We start from the raw sequence: 12,939 nt of genomic DNA, 5'->3' as shown, positions 1-12,939 counted from the left end.
TTCCTTTTATTTTAGGTATTCTTGATTTTTAATTTAACATATTAACTCTGCCCACTCTAACAGCTCATATATATACTCAACAAGGACGCCCCTATATGACATGAGGTAAGGGGTCAAAGTGTGTTCTCATTTGCATAGGGAAATCGCATCTGGACATTAGTGGAATCCCAAATAAATAGGTAATTTAGGGCCCGATGTAGGTAAAACGCATTTTCCGATTTTAAAATACCGATCCGTACCGAATCGGTATTTCAAAATCGGAAAATGATATGTAGGAAAAATTAGTCGGAAAAATACCGATTCGGTAGCAATCGGTATCGTGAGTCGGTACGTACCGATTCGACAAGTACCGATTCGGTATAGGCCGGATCGGACACGTCCGATTCGGTAAATAAAAATGCGGATCCTACCGAATCGGTAAACGCCGATTCGGAAATAGAAATACGCCCCATGGGCCGAAAGGCCAATAGGAACGCATAATACATTCCGAATCGGTATTTTCCGAACAAATTCGGTAAATTCCGAATCGGAAAATACCGATTCGGAGAATGCCGATTCGTCGAGCAGGTTAACTGACACTGAAGACATCAGCCAATGAGCTGGAAGCACCCTCCCCCACAGGGAGTGGCAACCCAGGCAGGTGCAACTCATCAGAACTTTCTGGAAAGCTGCCTGAGCTGAGCAAACACAGTGAGCAGCAGTGTTAGCAGGATCCCTGTGAGACATGGCAACCAGCACTGAGAGCCAGAAGGCAGCGCGTAAGAGGAATCCAAAATTCAGCACCATGGAGCTGCAAACTTTGGTGGAGGAGGTGGTGAGGGTGCACACGCAGCTTTATGGAAGGCTGTCCCTCACTGTTCCGGAGAGCACCAAGAGGAGGCTGTGGATCGACATCGGGGAGAAAGTCAACGCTGTTGGTGTCACCCACAGGAGCCTAGACGACCTCAAGAAGAGGTTTTACGATATCCGTGGCGTGACAAAGCGAAAACTGGCTGACCTGCACAAGCAGGCTGGACTTACTGGAGGAGGAACAAACCGGGCGCCACCCCTCACTCAGCTGGAGGAACTAGTGGCGACCACCATCGAGAGGGCCAGTGTCGTAGGAATTGGGGACCTGGATAGCTCATTCCGAGCTACAGCTACAGGTAAGAAGCATGCGCAACTTTACACACCATACCAGACACCTCCCCTATAGACCCAATGCACAGCCAAACCCCAGGCCAGTACTGCTAGCAACAGACATGAGCAATGCATCTTGCTAAATGTAGTCAGCAAAAGTACCCAAAAATGCCACAGCAGAAGCATAAGAAAAATAACAGTAATACAGCATCAACGTGTTTGTAATGAGATGTGTAATGCTTTAATAGTAGTGACTGGAACACATTAGCACCCAGTTGACAAATGCTTCTTTATACCTAGGGGCACCATCAGGCGGGGGAGCAGCATCAGCTCCAGCACCAACAGCCAGTGCGGTGGCGGTGGCAAGCACCAGTGCAGCAGCACAGGAGGAGGACAACAGCTGTGCCCTGGGCAATGAGGAGGACTCTGGACATTCCCTCACACATCCACACTCCCCCCGACTGTCTCTGTCTCAGTCGCCCACATTGCTATTCTCCCCGGAGAACACACCACCACAGAGCCACTCTGCACCTGCCACATCCCCGGCCCGGAGGAGAATTGTTGCTCCATTAGTCATCATGGAGGGGGCAGCGGGTCAGGCTCCTGCACAAGACCCTGTGACACCAGCGTCACCCCAGCACACACAGCAGGGCAGCAGAAATCCACGGAGGCCACGTGCAACCAGCAGCCCAATACAAGCTCCGGGAGGCAGCGTCTTCGCAGGGCTGGAGACCAGTATGGTTACGATACAGAGGATGCAGGCAAAATCCATCCTGGCCTGCCATCGCCAGTTGCGCCTGCACAACCTGCAGATGGGTGAAATGACACAGGGCTTCAAGACCTTTGTTGACAGCAACAAGGAGATAGCTACATCTATTGGCCGAATGACCACTGCCATCACCCAGCTCTGCAACAGATTGGATGACCATGAGCTATGTCGTCGCAGGGATGCACGAATACAGAACAGGTCACTCAACCACCTTGCAGCTGCGACTGCCCAGCTATGCCAACGTGGGGCAAACATGGAGGCCAGCCTCACACAGAACATGTCCGAGGTCACTAGGGGCATGGGCCGTATTACCACCGCCATGGAGACACTACTGATCTCCAACACCGTAGTGAATCCCGTCCTGGGCGAGGCTGGGGTCAGCAGCAGCCGCAGCAGCCCGGCCAGCGCAGTGTCAGAGCCGCGCCGGAGCAGCAGGCGCTCAGCTGAGGCTGCAGGGCATTCAGAAGGGGGTGAGGCTCATCCTAGTGGGCCTGCTAAGCGCAGCAAAAAATAAGACTGCCAGTGCGGGTGAGGCAACCCGGACAATGGACATTTCTACCCCTTCTTGTTTAACTTTTCTTTTGTTGCACATCAGTGCAGTAACGTTGATGCAACATTATTAAATTTAATTTCTGAAAACATACATTGACCTGTTTGTGCATCTGTACTCACTCAGAAATAGTTGTCTGTTATCTCCTGACGCCTGTATCTGCCGTCAGTTGGTGCAGGGAGTCCAGCAGGTTGTGGTAGTGGCACAGCATTGTCATCATCAGGGTCCTCGTAGTCGGATAACTCAACCTCAGTGCCTTTCCTGACTGCAAGGTTGTGCAACATTGCACAGACAGCAATAATCTTGCAGCAGGTGATGGGGGTATATTGCCTTGCACCTCCGCTCTTGTGCAGACATCTGAACCTGCTCTTCCAGATGCCAAAGGTCCTTTCCACCACATTCCTCGTGCTTTTGTGGGCACGGTTGTACCTCCTTTGGCTAGGTGTTGAGGGGTTGAGGTAGGGGGTGAGAATGAACGAGCGTAGGGCATATGCACTGTCGCCTACAAGGAAAAGGGGTAACATTACTCAAATGCATACATGTACTTCACAATGCAATTTTGGTTATGGGGGTCTGACACTGTGTCTTACCTAGGAGGTATCCTTCACCAAATTCCCCTGCCATCAGCCGTGCATAAATGCCGCTACTCTGAAAGATATAGGAGTCGTGGGTACTCCCCGGAAACTTTGCAACCAGGTCAGTGATGACACACTTAGCATTGCATATCACCTGCACATTTATGGTGTGCCGTGACTTCCGATTGCGGAATACGTATTCCGTGTCAGCAGGGGGGCAAATCGGAATGTGTGTGCCATCTATGCAGCCAATGATGTGGGGGAATCTTGCCATCTGATAGAATTCAGCTTTTGTCTGTGCCAGTTCTGCATGGGTGGAAGGGAAGGAAATGTAGTGGTCCATCCTCTGGATCATGGCATCAAGGAACTTGTGGAAGAACCTTGACAGGCTGCTCTGGGTCACCCCTCCTGCCACTGCAACTACACTTTGATAGCTGCCAGACGCCAGCAGGTGTAGGCAGCATAGCACCTGCACCTGCACAGGGATTGCGTGTGCCCTTGGGGTGGGGTGCTGCAACAGGGGTTGGAGGTCCCTAATGAGGTCTCTGATGGTCTCTGCCTCCAGCCTGTACCTCTGTAGGATCTCTGGATCTGTCAGCATGCACAGGGTGATCCGCTGTCTGTACACCTGCTCCTGTCTCAGCCATTCCCTCTCTCCTTCCTGCTGTAGCCGTAGCCGTCTTGCTATGACATAGAAAGCTGCCATGTTGCAAGTAGAACTGCATTTTGGGTCCTTTTTTATAGGTTGCACCTGGTTACCACCTGATTCCAATCCATGGTAATTTCCGACTCTGAAATACCGAATTTGAAGCAAATTCGGTATTTCAGTGCTTACCTACATCTCAATCTTCAGCTTTTCGCATCGAATCGGATTTTCACCGATTTGGAATTTATACCAAATCGGCGATTTTACCGAATCGGAAAGTCACCGAGTCGGTAGAATTCCGATTCGGAAAAAAGTAGGAATCGGAAAAATCTCCGATTAGGTATTCTACCGAATCTGAGATTTTTCCGATTCCTACTTTTTTCCGATTCGGAATTCTACCGACTCGGTGACTTTCTGATTCGGTAAAATCGCCGATTTCGCCGGATTTCGGCCTCCTACATCCCGTTGTCTCTATTCCGATCGGTAACGGCCGAAAATACCGATTTTCGGCCGTTACCGACCGACCTACATCGGGCCCATAGTTCTGTTCCAACTGAATTGCATTAGGAAGCAAACTCGAGTTTCTGACATCGGTATTAAATGAATCCATGTGCAGTACAATATAATACATAGTCATACAACAGAATAATGTGCAAATGACGCTGTGCTCACATAGTGATCATATTTACAACATATAATATGCAAGACACAAATGTTTAATTTGAGCCATTGCTTTCCGGTGCTTGGTACCAGCACTTAATTGGTAGCACTGGCTCCAGTGACTGTCCACTGCATGGTGGTGTTGTCTGTTTAATTTTGAGATGAGTATACAACACCCATGTTTATTAAGTCAAATCCCATTGAGGATGAATGATACCATCCTCTCATGCCATTATTACAGCTTTGTATGGCCTGAAATAGTTTGCATTGTCTTACTTGTAGGAGTGCGATAGCTAGGTGTTATGTTGGTATTGTCCTTGACAGTGCTGGCAGGGGCAATGCATGGTGCAGGCTTCAATGGCCTTCCGAGAAGGGCCCTTGCACTTATTCTTTTACAAATGAAGCACTGCGAGATGCTGTTCAAAACTCAATGGTTATATGTTAATCCAAAAAAATAGAGGGAAAAGGGTAGTTCAACAGTGGTGTAGCAAGGATACAATGGGTTTAGTAAGAGCAAGGAAAATGTCCTTTTTGACTGCTTTTGGAATAGTAACATGGAGAAATTATCAGATTCAATAAGACCCCTCGAGCTTTGTGCTCTGGTGCCACTGCTCCTGCTGCACCAACACTAGCTAAGCCCCCTACTCTCTCATCTCTCTGTCCTGGTCTCCTCTTTACTGTCCCTCTTCTAAAGTGCCTGATGCGCCTGCTGTAATTACCTGGGGGAGCTGGCGGAAATGGCAGGGGTGCCACAAGCTGCCCTATGCCCTCAAAAACTGGCCTCCTATGGCTCCAACCACCATGGGGAAATGCCCAATAGAATAAATGGTAAGTCCAGCCTTAGTAGAGAGCCCTCTTGGAGAAGAGGGCGCTTATGAAACCAGTCCCCTCTCATTTTCCTTCAGGCACATTTCTCTTCATTATGCGTGCAAATACCGGGGCTTATTTAGAAGCCCATTTCGCCGACCAGTGCATCACGTTTATTGATGCACCGGCAGCGTAATGGGCTTCCCCATATTTACATGGCCATGTGAAGTCATCCTGCATGGCGTTCATGGTTTTGTAAATATGTTTACCCTTTCACGCATAAGTCTGCGTGAAAGGAGTATTCCATGGGTGTTGCTGTGGGTGTTCCCACTCAACATCCATGGAACTTGACACATTCATAGAATTATAACATTTTGTAAAGCTGGGAATGCGTCAGACTCCTACGTCTCCCCAGGAGAGGCGTAAGGAGGCACAACAAGGAGAAAAATATATTTTTTTCCTCTTTCTATGCGTGCTGCACAATGCAGCAAGCCTAGAACGAGGAAAATGCCTTTAATGATTGTTTTTTTGTGCAGGAAGGTGTCCCTTCCTGCACAAAAACAAACATCTACTCAGCACTGGCACCCTTGCAAAATGAGGTAAGGGTGTCTACTCTGATGCATGGCTGCTGTTTGTGCGTTGGCGCAGGGGAGAAGGACAAGAATGGGCCATATCTTGTAGATATGGAGCATTCCTGCCTTTTTATTTTGATGCACGACAGAGCAGCATGCAGGCGTGCTGCGCTGCCGTGTGTCAAAATATTGTAAATGAGGTCTATTGTACCTTTGGGGGAGATGCTGCAGACAGACTTTCTCCTTAGGCCCTAATTCCAAGTATATTGGAAATCCTGATGTGATAATTTTGACCGTGAAAGTACAGGAAGCATGGGCATTGGTAATTACGTGCTGCCAAATCACCTATGGATTTCGAGATAGCCCCTAAGGAATGAAGAAGTAACATCAAAACTGGGGTTGCCACACCTGTTTCCATTACTAATTACCCAATTTCGGGCCTTTTTCTGGAGACCTATTCCACCATGTTTGATCTGGTGAATGCGTCCCAGAACCACCAAGGTCCCAATACCAAAGGCGGGGTTACTCCATTAGAACAAATTCCGTAGTCAGACGATCATGTTTTGTTTCTGCCGAAACTGTCAGTCCTGAGTAACTCGAAATGATGGGTCTGATTTGTAAAATAACTGTTTGGCAGGTGCAAGCTCATGAAATTGCACACAACGCATATTGCCTTCAGCCTAATCTCATTGCTTCACTAATAGAGCAGACCCAACCACTTGGACCTACAGCCACCCTTGTCCTTTCAAACATATCTGTCCATGTCCATAAAATGTCCTCTTCACCTATGCCTCCTTTGTCCTCAGCCTATCCCTCAGTACCTATCTGTTGGTCCATTCCCATCTGATCTCCAGTTAACTCCTTAATTACCTTTTGACGTGGGCTTATCAATTTTTATGCCCACCCCTCACCAAACTGGCCTGTCAGTCCAGAAATAAATAAAGTATAATTGATCCCAAAAACTCCAGCAAGTAGTACGCATTCCCCCCAAAAATACATGCGGGCATCATTGTCAATATCATTGTCAATATAACACATAGTCCTCAAATGCAATCTTCCTATGAATTCTTTGAGTCCTTTCCAACTCATAAAATACCCTCATTTTGCAATTGGCAGCCTTCTTGGCCTTGTGGCAAGCTGCAGGCCTGAAAGCTCCCATCCAAACTCTTAGCAGCCAGTTTAGTCAATAACAAATATGTCCTTCCACAATAGTCCTTGTAATAAATATAACATGTTTTTTAAGTTAATCGTTCACCACCCACAGGGGTCCACATTTACTAATGCTATGTATAGGGTTTGTGACACGTTTGTAACACAAACCTCTCACAAAGTGTTAGGGTGTGATTTACTATCCATGATTTGCATTGGATACTATCCCAAAGTAACTCAAAGTTGCGCTATGCGCTTCTTTTTGTTACTTTCCGTCTATGGGGCATTCTGTGTTTGGTGCATGGGCGTTCCCATGTGACCACTGATGGGCTTTGATTGACAAAGTTAAAGAAACCGTCCAAAAACGTCTACTCCGGAAAATCAATAATGTAAGAGACACCGGTTCTGCCCAAGGCAAAGAGGGCATGGGCGCTGACTCGGTAATCACTCTCAGCCACGTAGAGGCCTAAACAATACCAAGCTAGATTCTCCCTGTTTGTAATCTTAGAGCCTCCAAACAATTTTCACATTTATTGCCTGGTCCATAGCTGCCAAGGTTTTACAATGTTATGTGAGACATTTTCATATTTTCAGTGAACTTATGAGTGACATTTCAACAAATATGAGTGACACTTTCTTACGGCAAAATCATGCTATGAAGATGAGGTAAACGTAAAAATATCAGAAATATTACACCCTTTTGAGCGACAAGAAACTCGAAGAAGTAATTTAACTAAAGTGCACTAACAGCAGGCAGCTGAAAACCGGGCGGAGTCAGAATGCGTGACTGCACAGTCCTCCAACTCAGTACACTACAGGCCAGGGGTGCAAGCCGCTTAGATTGATTGAAGCATTCATTGTATTTATATTAATAACATCCTTAGCAAGATAGCTGAGCTACTAAAATATAGATGCCTTAGCCAGCCTTTTCCCATACTGGGGCCCCTGGAGTCTCCCTGCTGCTGGCAGTTAATCAAGCAGAGCATCAGTGGGGGCTCCATGGCCTCTCTGTCACATGTGTGACCCAGCCCACAACAGAAAGATGTGAGGCCCCAACATGAACAACACAGGATTTCTGCTCTGCTGCCTAATTCAGAGTCTACAGTGAGCTCCGGGTATTGGGCAAGCCTTAGGCTGAGGAGCACACAGTCCCACATAGGTCATAGCTCGCAGCCAGAGCTATGTACTGTTATATTTCTAAACTATTCTCAGTCTAACGCTTGATGCGTAGCACTTAGCAGAGGTGTGTATGTACGGACAATAGACAACAAGTACTCAGACAAGAGTAGAGATAGTTGCTGCGAAAATGGACAGCACAGCCCAAACACTGTGGTTAGGATATGTGGCATAGGTGTTGTGCAGCTAATATTACTAGTGAAGCGTATGCCAGGTAAAATGTAGATGTAGGGTTCTCTCCCAAAAGTTTAAGAAGGGCTGAGACATGCAGCTACTTGCAGTGAAATGGTGGCAACACACTCGCAATATTGCAACAGATTAGCGCTGGACCTAATGAAACTATTTGGCGGAGTATGAAAGCGGAATCAAGCCCACTTGCACTAACATAGATTTTCCATAATAATTATCATATTTGTCTTCATGCAAGGTATGATGTTTGATAATAAAAAAACCTAGGTAAAAAAAGACAGTCTTGCTCATGCACTTTTAACTTCTGACAGGCACCTGAAAGTTTGACTACCTTACCTCAGTCATTACCGGTTTTAGCCAGCACCGTTTGAAAGTTAAAATCAAATTAAAAGGCTCAGCACACAGTATACTTACTGCCTGCCTCACACTCAACCAAGGGTCACTGAAGCCAGCCGTCACTTATTGTGGTAATGTCCAAGTTCGGACTATGCAAGCATGATCTTTGATTTTCAGGCGCCGTGGATACAGTTTAAGTACCCCTTGCCTTCCAATTCTTACACTCACCACACACTTCACATTCTGAAAATAAATACGTAAATAAATCCTGCCTCTGAGTTGCTTCTAAAGAAATTAATTTGAGTTATCTTGCTATTGGCGATCAAAGCCTTTCTCTCTCCTTGATGAAACAGCCTCTGCCCGTTCCCTTGTTTACATTTTTCTGGATTTTGGAAAAAAAAATTACTGTTTCCTTTAGATATATGAAATGAAATGAAATGAAAAAGAAACTTGCTAAAGCGCACTGTGGCCAAGCGGCTTCCTGGCGCTGGGGGGAATAATCAGATTCTACACAGCAACCAGGGGAACTAACCAGGGAAGGCCTGGAGAAAAAGAAAAGTTTTTAAAGCTTTCCGGAAGGAAGAGTAAGTGGGGATAGAGCGGATGGATAATGGAAGACTGTTCCAGAACTGGGGGGCCAAGACCGAAAAACGGGTGCCACCAATTCGGGCTTTACGATAACGGGGGACTTGAAGAAGGAGTAGAGATGACGAGCGAAGAGTGCGAACTGGGATATAAGGAGTGATCAGAGAGACAATAAAGAGTGGGGCAGAATGAGTGTAGGCTAGGAAGGCTAAGCAAGCTAATTTAAAAAAGGAACGAAAGTGAACCGGAAGCCAGTGAAGGGACTTGAGGACAGGCGTAATGTGAGAGAATTTGGGGAGGTGAAAGATGAGCCGGGCGGCCTGATTTTGGATGGCCTGTAGCCGGCGCATTTCGAAGGCGGGGATGCCAGCATAGAGGCCATTCCCGTAATCGAGACGGGAGGTAATGAGGGCCATAATGATGGATTTGAGGGCGTCGGTGGAAAAGAACCGTGAGATTTTACGGATGAGGCGGAGGGATAGAAAACAAGATGAGATAACAGAGCTAACTTGAGTATGCATAGAAAGGTCATTGCTGACCTTAATGCCTAGAGTGCGAACGGAGGGAACTGGAAGAGGGGGGGTTCCGAGAGAGAGGGGCCAGTGAGTCGGGGACCAAGGGTTAGAGGGGCCACCTGTGAGGACAAGCTCCGTCTTGTCAGGATTCAACTTAAGGTGGTTCGTGATCATCCAGTCCGAAATAAAGACTAAAGTGGAACTGAAAAAAAGAGAAGAATCAGGGGTGGAGAGATCAAAGATGAGCTGGAGGTCATCAGCGTAATTGTACACGGAGACCCCCAGCTCGCGGAGGGAAAAAATAAGAGGGTAAATATAGAGATTAAAGAGAAGAGGGGAAAGAGAGGAACCTTGGGGGACCCCGCACACAAGAGGGCGGGGGGGAGCAGAGAATCCAGCGAGCTGGACTGCCTGGGACCTGCCCTGGAGAAAGGAAGTCAGCCAGGAAAGTGCCACTCCCCTAATGCCGGCTGCGCTGACACGGTCGAGAAGAATGGCATGGTCGACCGTGTCAAACGCAGCCGACAAGTCGAGGAGCACCAGCGCCTGGGGGAGGTTGGAATCAGCCTTTCCCTTAAGCTCGTCCAAGACAGCGATGACAACAGTCTCGGTGGAGTGGCCCGGGCGGAAACCCGCCTGGTGGGAAGCTAAGAGGCCATGCTCCTCAATATGGGAAGACAGGCAAGATGTGACATAGCTTTCCACAATCTTCCCCAAATAGGGAAGAAGGGAAATGGGCCTAAAGTTGGAGGGGGAAGAAGGGTCCAAGCCAGGTTTTTTTATAATAGGGAGAACTGTTGCGGCTTTAAAGGAGAAAGGAACAGATCCGTGAGCCAAGGACAAATTGAGCAATGTGAGAGGGGGCCCAGGGCAGTGAGCAAAAAGGGTTTGAAGAATCCGGGCCGGAGCGCAGTCATCTGGAGAGCCAGACTTGATCTTAGCAAGCAAGGAAAGAAATTGTGCAACAGAGATAGAGGGGAAGCGATCAAGCAAAAAGGGCGGCGGTGGGAGAGGGGGGATATCCTGGGTAGGAGGGGCAGCGGGAATGTTGGCTTTAATGGTGGCAATCTTATCAATAAAGAAATTATTAAGTGATAGACAAAACAATTGAGATGGGGCAGAACTAATATTGGTGCGGTCGGATGTGGCAAGTTGCTTGACAAGTGAAAAGATCTCTCGAGGTTTATTTGCGGAACGGGCAACTTTTTCAGAAAAATATTCAGTTTTGGCCAATACAATAGCTTTTTTATAGCTGTTGAGCAATAATTTGTATTTAGTTCGGAGTAGAGGACAGTAGTTGCGCCTTCAGTGACGCTCCGAACGCCTAAGGTTAAGTTTGAGCTCTTTAAGTTCACTAGTGAACCATCTGTGGGCCTCATGGGGCCGAACAGATTTGATGTTCTTGAGGGGGGCGGCGAGGTCACAGGAGGAAGAAAGCCAGGTACGAACAGCGTCGGCTTGAGCTTCCAGAGGGAGATCCGTCATGTCGGGCACTGTTGAGGCCAGGGAAGAGGAAAGAAGAGAGAGATCCGTATGGTTCCAGCAGCGGGCTGTCAGATTCTTTGAAAGAGGGGTTTTTACAGGAGGGGGGAGGGGAATATTGAAAGAGATCAAAAAGTGATCCGACCAAATGCATGGAAGGATAGAAGGGGCAGAAACGGGGCGACGCAGTGACCAAATTTGGTCCAAGGTGTGACCCTTAACGTGAGTAGGGGAGGAAATGTGAGGAATGAAGTTTAGTGACTGGAGGGTTGCAGAGAAGTCTTTGGAAGCTGGACTTTCTCTAGGATCGTCGGGCCAATAATTAAAGTCCCCTGGTAGGACAACTGACGAGTTGTTTACTGCCAAGGTGGCCAGGATGTCTTGTAGTAGGGGAACAAACTGAGGCATAGGCAGAGGGGGCCGATAGACAAGGACGAAAGTGAGGGGCTCAATAAGATTAGTGGACCGGGCGACCAGAAAATCCACGTTGGATATTGGAGGATGATCGAGAAGCTGAAATCTCAGCGTGGATCGAATAATCATTGCCACGCCGCCGCCCGCTTTTCCGGCCGGGCGGTCCATGCGGAGGGCATAATGTGTATCCGGAAGAATAGCTAGGAGGTCAGGAAGTGAATCTGTAGAAAACCAGGTTTCCGTGAGGAAAAGAAGATCGGGGCAATCTGAGGATAAAAGGTTAAAGAGTTCAATTTGGTGCTTGACTGCCGACCGGGTGTTAAGCAGAAGAGCGGAGGCAGCGGAGAATGACGGTTTGGAGGGAGGGGCTGCCTGATAAGCCGCCGGGGAGGAAATGGGAGGGAGGGAAGGGGGGGTAGGCAAGGATAAAAAGGCACAAGAACACCAAGTGAATCAAGGCGTAAAGCCAACGAAGGAGGGAGGGGAGTAGGAGCCATAAGTGCGGATAATTGTGCAGAGGTGTACGACACAAGTTGAGCAGGGTAAGTGGCCCCTGGTCCCGGCCGGTCGCGGACGGGCGCAGACAGGCTTGCCTTAGGCGCGCCTTCGGCGCGCAAACGGTGCGCCCGCTGCGCCCGTCCGCTGCGCGTACGGGGGAAGCACATGGTTTATAGGACCGTTAAAGGCGTGGCCAGGAAGAGTGGGCGTGTCTCTTCTTTTTCACATAATGCAGTCTGTTACCCCCAAGGTCTGCAGCATTATGTGAAAAAAGAAAAGAGGACATTGCAGATACTTCCCCACCAGGGTCGTGGGTGTTTCTGATAATTTCTTTGTGGCAATTTATTTTTACTGCCTCGAGCAAGGTCGAGTGGTCTTCTGAAATTCTTTAATCTTTCTACACAGGGGAGAAGTTTGGAGGGGGCATTTTCATGTGTGACACGCCCCCGAGACTAACACACAGCCCCCCTATCCTGTGCACAGTGAGGATCAGGTTGAGCCCTGAGGCAGTACAGCAGGGGAAAGCTGAGAGCCTGGCCGTCCGGCCTCATTTACAAATAATGCTGTGGCACTTACTTACAGCGAGCGCCGTTACGTCCGGTCGGCCGCTCTGAGCTGCTTGCGGTCCAGGACTGTGATTACCATCACTCTCTCGCAGCGGCCTCACTGTCCACTCTGAATCTAGTATGCGCTGGCGCCTGGGCGGGCCATGTGGTACAAGCGGAGGGGGGCCCTGGAGTGCTAGGGCATGTGATACGTCGCACTCCTGGTGGTGCTGCTCCTCCCTCCGGTTCTTTTTGAACGCAAACATGCCCACGCCACTGGCTGCGCGGCCACACAGCCGCGGAGGGGGGCCCTGGTGCGTGGGGGCCTGTGTTACCCCCCCCTGGTGGTGCT

Source organism: Lissotriton helveticus, chromosome 4_1 (assembly GCF_964261635.1).
Source record: "Lissotriton helveticus chromosome 4_1, aLisHel1.1, whole genome shotgun sequence".
Classification (NCBI taxonomy): domain Eukaryota; kingdom Metazoa; phylum Chordata; class Amphibia; order Caudata; family Salamandridae; genus Lissotriton; species Lissotriton helveticus.
Note: the sequence above shows the minus strand (reverse complement) of the source record.